The 8,579-nt window shown below is 43.2% G+C and overlaps 1 non-coding gene across 1 annotated transcript; it reads left to right on the forward strand.

The window, feature by feature from the left end:
- The first annotated feature begins 7,697 nt into the window (after window positions 1-7,697).
- LOC115873873 lies at window positions 7,698-7,830 on the forward strand. The gene has a single exon (XR_004048650.1). It is a non-coding gene; the product is annotated as a small Cajal body-specific RNA 8 (non-coding RNA).
- Window positions 7,831-8,579: the final 749 nt, after the last annotated feature.

An 8,579-nucleotide genomic window follows, 5' to 3' on the forward strand; every position in this document is an offset into this window, starting at 1 on the left:
ACGCTGTCTCCTTGACCCGGGAATCTTTGTGAGAGGAGGATGCACGCAGCAGCATGCGGAAAAGCACGGTGTGGGAGAGGCTCTGTTCATCGCGGCTGACAGACAAGAGTCAGCCATGTGACGCTATCTGGTGCATAAGCAGCAGTCGTGAGCACTGCAGAGCTGCGGGTGCAAACCTGGGTCTGATCCACTCTGTACTTTCTGTGTTGGAATCACTAAGGGAGCAAGACACCGTGTTTAGTCAAATTAGGTGAAACGAAGGTTTCAAAAGTTGAAACTCAGGAGTGTCCTTTGGTACACTCTACAAACAGTCTGGAGCAAGACCGGAGGCATAGAATCAGTAACGGAAGCAAGCTCTATTTATTTATCAGAACATTCCCTTGCCTCTTCCCTTCCTGCACAGAAACCGATGTGAGGCTGCTTCTCTTGGCTTCCTGGTTTGCTCTGGATTGCTCCCCATGGCATTTGACAAAATCTTGCTGATCTAAGCTGGAATGGAATTTTGTTTCAGATCGATCCAGCCCATGTGGGCTTTGCTTTTAAGCCAGGTTTTCCTTCCTTTCCGCCGTACACGCCAAACAAAATCCATAGGCCTTGTGATGTCCTGAAGTTTCCTGTTGGTGTCTGTGTTGGACACTTCATACACAGCCCGCCTTTCCCAAACCCATCTGTGCTCGACCTTCACCAGCGAGCCTTCCTGGGTAGCTTCTCCCCGTCAGAAAACTGCTCCCTGGACTCCCTGCACCTCTCTGGATCATGTGTACTTTAGACTCTGCTTGAAGAAAACACATTGGCTTTTCTCAAACTTTACTTCTCAAAATTATAAAAGAATGTTTATTCTCCAATCCAGAAGAAAATGTAAGTTTTCAAGGTCATCTCAACATTATCCAAACTATATTCTGTAAAACAACTGCTTGACCAGCCAGGAATCCAAAACGCCTGTTCCTTGTTCTACACGCCCACCCCCCACCCAGTCACAAACATTCTGCACAGCATTGTACAGTTTGAAATTGTTGAAACATTCTGGGATTCAGTAAAAGTGCTTGAAGAGTCTTGAGCAAAAAAAAATAAAAGAAAAACATTTCAATTGTTATGATTTGGTAGAATATAGCTTTCCTCCCCTGAGGACTTAATGAATGCTGAAGCATTTTTTCCCCCTGATTTAAAAAATAAATCGCATTGACAGCTTTCCTAATGTTCCTTAATCAACTTTAATTTTTCTGTGATTTCAGTTAGGAGAGTTACTGTATTTGGAAATGATAAAAAAGAATCTTTGAGGAAGTTTCCCCCCACAACCACCTTTCTTTCATTTCATCTTTAAAAATACAAGGCATACAGAGTGCTAATCTACTGAGTTCCAATAGCTTTTGATATTCACCCACCAAATTGTTCACTAGAGAAATACCAAAAAGGAAAGAATAAAAAGTCTGTTATTTTTTTCCTCATCCCATTGGAACTTGGTGAGTTTTCTATTTCCTTGTGTGGGCGGTAACAAGGAACTTCAGCATACAGAGAGGAAAACCGAGGCCCCACTGCCGTCGGCACCAAGAGTCCTTGAAGGCTCAGATTCTGCTGTGCAAATGGTTGACACAGAGGAAACAGTCTCTCTTTCTTCAGGCTAAATAACCTACATATGAGACAAAGCTTGTCTGGGTGAAACCGTGAATAGCAGTGGTTATTGTAAATTGTCATCCCAACAGGCTCTGACACTCGGGCGTGACCGGCCCTGCAGATTACAGAACAAAGCAGGTGCTGCCGGGTCCTGTGCCAGCTTCACGATCCTTGGTGGTCTTCATTCAGTATTGGCGTCACTGTGTGTTTTGAAGGGAGCCTTGCTGGTGTAGTGGCTACATGTTCAGCTGAGATCTCAAAAGTCAGCAGTTCAAACCCACCAGCTTCTCTGTGGGAGAAAGACAGAGAGATACAGCCTGTCCTGGAAGGTTGCTGTGAGTCCATATCAACTGGGTGTCAACGAAGTGGCTGGATGTGGTGTGTCTGGGTCTGACGTATTTTGGGTGCAGTCCAGCCTACGGGGCTCAGCCGTCAGCACTGTCAGACAATGTTTGTTGGGATGCGCAGGCTAGTCATTGACTAATCTTCAGAAGCCGAGCATCAAGCCTTTCTTCCAAGGCTATCGTAGTCTGGAAGCTCTGTGGAAGCATGCCCACCACAGACGACCCGACTACATGGAAGGACTCCTGGCATAGCTTCCAACAACGTAGCGACACACTAGGTACTAGAGTACACCACATTGACTGACAGAGGGAATAATGAGCTATTCAAATACCATGTCTGGCCCATAAGCAGCGTTCTTTTCTCCACCCAGACATTTCTGGCTTTCTGAGCAATGTATCATGAATGCACACGTATAACATATGAAAATGAGAGCTGCACCGGCCTCCTGCTTAAAGGAATTAAATGGATCCAATGTATTCACTTGAAAATGTGTTTCTCTGTTCCTGGGTGGTAACTGAGATGTCACATCATAGTAGATTGAAATATATTTGGTGCCCTTTTCTCAAATTTCCAGATTTGACCAAGACGCCAGAACTGACTTATAGCTGGATTTATAGGATACAAAAAAATTAAAGTTGCATCTTCAAGAAAAAAGAGCTATTACATGATGTTAAAGACCTAAGTTTGAATTCTAACCTCTGCCATTAATTTGGCCAGCAAATATTTATAGAAAGTCAACAATCTGCCAGGCCATGTAAGAGTAGTTATCACTACATACACAACAGTGCATACGACAGGCATTGGCCCTGCCCTGTGGATTAAACGAAGGTGTTAACAGAGTTACATTCCTTCTGGAGGCTCTAGGGGAGAATCCTTCTCATTGTGCTTTGCAGTTTGGAGAAATTTGTTCCTTGTGGCCCCTTTTATCTTCAAAGCCAGTGTTTCCTAAAGTGGGTGATACCACCCCATGGAGGGCACTGCATGATCTAGGAAGGCTGCAAAAGCAGTTGCCTACACTTTATCCAGGACTATGGGCTATAGTACAATTTTGCCAAGGGACTATTGAGTTTTGTTTGTTTGTTTCTGCAAAAAGAATGGAAGGCCAAATAAGTTAGGCTGGATTGTCTAAAGAAGCAAAACCAGTCATGCTGGTATGTGAATATTTACAGAAAAAAATTTATCTCAATAAATGGTCCATGCAGTTGTAGCCGCGAGTCCAGTCCAGCTCAGGTCCGTGGGTCAGATGTAAACTGAAGGTGTCTCCTCATTCCTGTAGCTGCAGAAGCTAACGCACAGGAAGCAGGAAGACCCAAGGCTGTTGAATGCCAAGTTGTCCACTGATGGCTCCTGGGATCAGAAGGCAGTATTATAGATCAACGAACTCTATGCAAGATCCAATTCCAATGGAAGACTGCAAGCTTCCACACACTGCTAAGTTGAACTCTGTAGGCCACACCTCGAGTGAAAACTCTCTCACACTCTCTCAAGATTGTCACCAGATTAAGGAGGTGGTAATATACCCTATTCTACCTGCAATTGCTTGGCTGCTTCACAGAAGAGACCATCTTAGAAGCGACCATGTGATGTTCAATCATATCAGAAGATTCCTGGTCCACCCAAGTTGGCATAAAACCTAACTATTAAAGCAACCTACATTCAAATCCAACAACATCCATTCACATCCATTATGATGAGGGCTATAAAACAAGTACAAAAATACCAAATGAGCACACACTCTCACTCTGCACCGAGTTGATTTCTGACTCAGAGTAACACAGTAGAACAGAATAGAACGGCGGCTTTGGGTTCCTCGGGCTATCAGTCTTCACAGGAGTAGAGAGTCTCACCTTTTGTTCCCATGGAGCAGATGGCAGGTTCAAACTGCTGACCGTGTGATTTGCAGATCCATGCATCATCCACGCCGCCACCAGGGCTCTGTGAGTACCCATAGGGAGCCCTACACTTCTCTGTTGGCCAGAGAAACATTTTCTTAAAAAGAAACACACAGAGATATGAAGAATAAGAAATAAATCACTAGCTGAAGAGTGAGGGGCTAGTTTGGGAGAAGAACAAATGCACAGGACCTGTGGTGGGAAGGAGCCTGCTCTGGTCCAGAAGGCAGAAAATCAGAGCAGAGAGAGAGGAGACCGGAAAAGAAGAGGCAAACCAGGAAAGGCAGGGAAAGCGTGGGCTGCAGACCCAACAACAGTGCGAGAAGCTAGCTCCATGGGCCCTACTACAAATATTGAAGCTTGCTCCGTAAACAGTGAGTTTCATAGTTTAACCAAACGGACATCATGATCAATTTTTCCCTTGTAACGATTTTCTAGCTAGAGGGTGGAGCAAGAGGAGATTTCCTACTGCCATCAAGGGTATCGTCTTAGAAACCCACAGAGGCAGTTCTGCACCGTCCTATAGGGTCACCTTGAGTCGGCATCAACTCGATGGCAGTGAAAGACAGGAGGGTGGTGCTGGTTACTGCAGGGCATTAAAGAAAAAAGCTATGAGACAGCATGGTGGCTTATTCAGTCAGGGAACCTGTCATGTGCCTTCGAGTTTGTTCCGACTCATAGTGAGCCTAGGCAGAGCAGAGCAAAGCCCTGTCTGGTCCTGCCCCACACTCACTGTTGTGCTTATGTCTGACCCCACTGGTGCAGCCACCACTGTATCGGCGTGTCTCCTCAACAGTCCTGCTCTTCCTCACTTACCCTCCACTGTACCAAGCAGGATATATTTTTCCGGGGCTAGTCTCTCTTGCTAACATGTCCAAGGTACCTGAGAAGACGTCTTCCCTCCTTGCTTCTAGGAGCCTTTTGTACTTCTTCTAAGACAGGTGTGTTTGCTATGCATTAGACAGAACGAGAAACCATTGCTGCCAGACAAAAACTCCTGTGATTGATTCTGTTTTGTAGAGAGAGGCTTCTTTTAAAAACAAAAATGAAGCACACCTTCATGGAGTATGCCTTTAGTACAGAAAGGTCAGAATCTGGGAAGGGTTGGATGGGCAGTGTGAAATTTGAAAAACAAACCAAAAAACTAAATTATTGTTTTGCAAGGTAAATCGAGAAGCACTCGACTTTTCTCCAAGGAGTGTAGAAAATGGGTCTAAAAATCAAAGTGGACGGCGGGCAGGTAACAAAAAGGATGTGCAGTGCATACCGATAGCCTGGAACATACAAAGGGCCAAGGTCATGAGAGAGTTCCTTCTGGAGGGGGATGGTCAGTAAATTACTGGGAATATTGAGGATGCTACGTAACATCGATGTGTTTCCCGATCTGTTATTATATTTTGCAAAACACCGCCTATGAGGAAAGTTTCCATTCAAATGGGGTTCTGATTGTGGTACTTTGTAAGGATGAAAAAAGAGGGTGACATCCCACAGAAAGCAAGTACTTCTGGTGGGAAAAAACAACAGCCCCGAGCAGTCCATAACTGTGCAGCTGTTGAGTACAAGAATATGCATGTCAGAAGCTCTGAGCAATATGGAGGAGGGCTCTGGGCTTCCCACAGTGCAGCTCAAACCATTCAATTTAGGCAAGAAGCCTTATGCTGATCACACAGAGCTACACAAGTGGCAGGAACTCAGGCAGGACACCTTTGGATGTAGTTGTTCATTCATTTCCCCCCATCCTAACTACCATTCAGTTGATTCTGACTCACATAGGGTTTTTACAGGACTTCTGAGACTATAAATCTTCATTGAGCATATAGTCTCATCTCTCACCCGTGGAGTGGCTGATGCATTTGAATCACCCACCTTGTAGTCACCTGCTCAACCATTTGGCATGGTACAACTTGATGACTATTCCATATTTGCTCTGAACCCATCAATACTGAAACTATGTGGTTTAGAAATGGTAGACTGGAGTTCATTTTGCAGATGCAATTGATACTTTAGGCCTAAAGAAATACAGTAAAATTTAAAATACAACAGAAGATACCAAAATAAAATATAAATATTCCCTTTATCAGAAATACTCAACTGTCAACAGTGATGCATCAATATGCTACAAAGAAGCATGTTTTGACACCACTTCTGCTGCTTTTCTTACAAAGCCTGGCTAAAATCACAAAATAAAAATCTGAGCAAAGATCTGACCTTTGTATGTTACAGAAATGGCAACCAGGATGGGTGTAACCAAGAGATAAGCCTTATATCATGTGGTCTTTATTAAAATATAAGGACACTGGAAACGTTTACAAAACATTTCTAATTCCATTGACTTGACTAAGCCTTTCCCCTCTCCTTCTTCCTCTTGTTCTTCTTTCCCCCTTCAAACTATCTCTCCCTCCCTCTTTCTCACTCTGTTTTTAAACTTTCAGTTTACTTGAGTCTACAGAAGGATTTCCTCTGCTTTTGCAGTTGTTGGTCATGATGAAGACAGTAAGAGGCCAGCTGTTACCCAAGAAATGTTGTAAACATCTACAACCAAATGCACACACACCAAAGCAAAATTAGAATTCAGATTGCTTTGCACAGTATATTTTTCGTAAACTTGGCTAGTAATAATTTCCATATAAATCAGAGCAAAAATAAAATTTGAGTATGCTGGGAGTGGGGGAGAGTGAGGAAGCTAGGCCTTCCCTCTTCCCTCTTCCCTCCGTTGTGTTGAGTTTTGTTAGTGTATTGTCTGTGTTCATGAGCATCGTCAGCTCTTACCTCAGTAGGGCTGTCTGATTATTTAAGATACTTTAAACACAAAATTAAACTTAAAACCAAAGCTGTAAGTGATTATTTGTGGCAATAATATATTCCTCCATTTTACTTGTTTATATTCTGAAAATGTTTCATTCTGTAATGATAGAAGTTTCCAGAAGAAAGCAGGATCTGGATCCGCACATTAGTTCTCTAGGAGGCACTAATAAATTATTTCCCAAGGTAAATTATTTTTGCCTTTATTGTCCATTTTATCGGTAATATCTGAACCAGCAGTAAGGTACTTAGCTGCTGAATTTGATAAGCCATCTAGGGGTGGCCAGATTTTATTCTTTGGGCCTATGTGCTCAGGAAGAAATGAAAAGCAAGAAACACTTTGTTTGCTCACTGCTCCCTTCCCCCTACTGAAGGTCCCTCCAGAACCTTCAGTCCCATTGCTTTCTCTTCAGGCTTGCTTCACATACCTGTCCTCTGTAGGTAGGCAAACCAACAACAACATCAAAAATTAAAATCAGCAACAAGGAGGACATAAAGATCCTTTGGGCGTTGGAGCAACAGCAATCTAATTGGGAGGAATTACTAAGAGTCAGAAGAAGGGCAAGCACGATGGTAGGAAAGGAAGGAGGTAAGAGTAAACAGAAGAAAGACCTGGGAAGCAAAGCTATGGATTGAGGTATAGCACAGGTGTGCACTTATGTAAATTTATTAATTAATAAAAATAGAGGTGTTGCCCTAAGTACATATATTTATATGGCAATACATTGAGGAAGTGGGCAGACTTTGGGGCTCTGCTCAAGCGCCTCCCTCAATGCAAGAACACTTTGTTCTAACAGCCTAGCATTTTGTGATGCTCACCCTCCCAGATCGCAAAAGACAAAATTGGTGCACAAGCACATGTGATGAAGAAAGCTGATGGTGCCCAGCTATCAAAAGATATAGCATCTGGGATCTTAAAAGCTTGAAATTAAACAAGCGGCCATCTAGCAGAGAAGCAACAAGCCCACCAAAAGAAGCACACCAGCCTGAGCGATCATGAGGTGTCAACGGGATCAGGTAACAGCTTCAGAAGACCCAAAACATTGCGGGGGGGCTGATACACAAATTGAGCTGAAGTATGCTGCTCTAATTGTCACGAAACCTCCCTAGAATAAACTGCCTTTTGATGACTGGGACGAATTGAGTTAAATCATCATGGACAGATATGGGGCAGACAGTTTAAAAATAATAATAAAAATTTTTTTTAAATAGAAGACCCAAAACAAACATATTGTTGAGAACAAGTGGGCTCAGAGCAGAGACCGAATACGCACCTGTAGACAATGGGACATCCCCTCACAGAAAGGTCACAAGGAAGGGATGAGTCAAACAGGGTGCAGTAAAGCACCAATAAAACACACAATATTCCTCTGGTTCCTTGAGGCTTCCTCGCCCCCCACTATCATGACCCCAATCCTGCCTTTCATGGCGGGCTAACTTGGAGCATATAAGAATTCAGGATACATGGAATCAAGATCAGATAAACCCTCAAGAACAGAAATGGGAGTAGCAATACCAGGAGCATAGGGGGAAGGTAGGGAGAGGAGGGGGAAAGAAATCGAGGCAGAAGGGGGACAGCGGTTGGTGCAAGATATGAAATTAATAATAATTCATAATTTATCAAGGGGTCACGAGGTGGGTTGGAGAGGAAGGGTAAAATGAGGAGCTGATACCAAGGACTCAAATAGAATGTTAATGTTTAGAAAATAATGATGGCAACAAATGCACAAATATGCATGGATTGTTGTAGGAACTGTAAGTGCCCCCAATAAAATGATCTCAAAAAATAATTAAAGTTTTAAAAAGGAAAAGAAACACTTTGTACTTGTGTTCTATAAGTTGGAATTTGCTGTTGATTTTAACCGGAATTCACGATACTGGAGAGGCAATGCCACAAACGCTGGTCCTCTAATATTCTAATTAGTTACC

The sequence above is a fragment of the Echinops telfairi genome, unplaced genomic scaffold (assembly GCF_000313985.2).
Source record: "Echinops telfairi isolate 266 unplaced genomic scaffold, ASM31398v2 ScPeMD7_7469;HRSCAF=8507_1, whole genome shotgun sequence".
Lineage (NCBI taxonomy): Eukaryota > Metazoa > Chordata > Mammalia > Afrosoricida > Tenrecidae > Echinops > Echinops telfairi.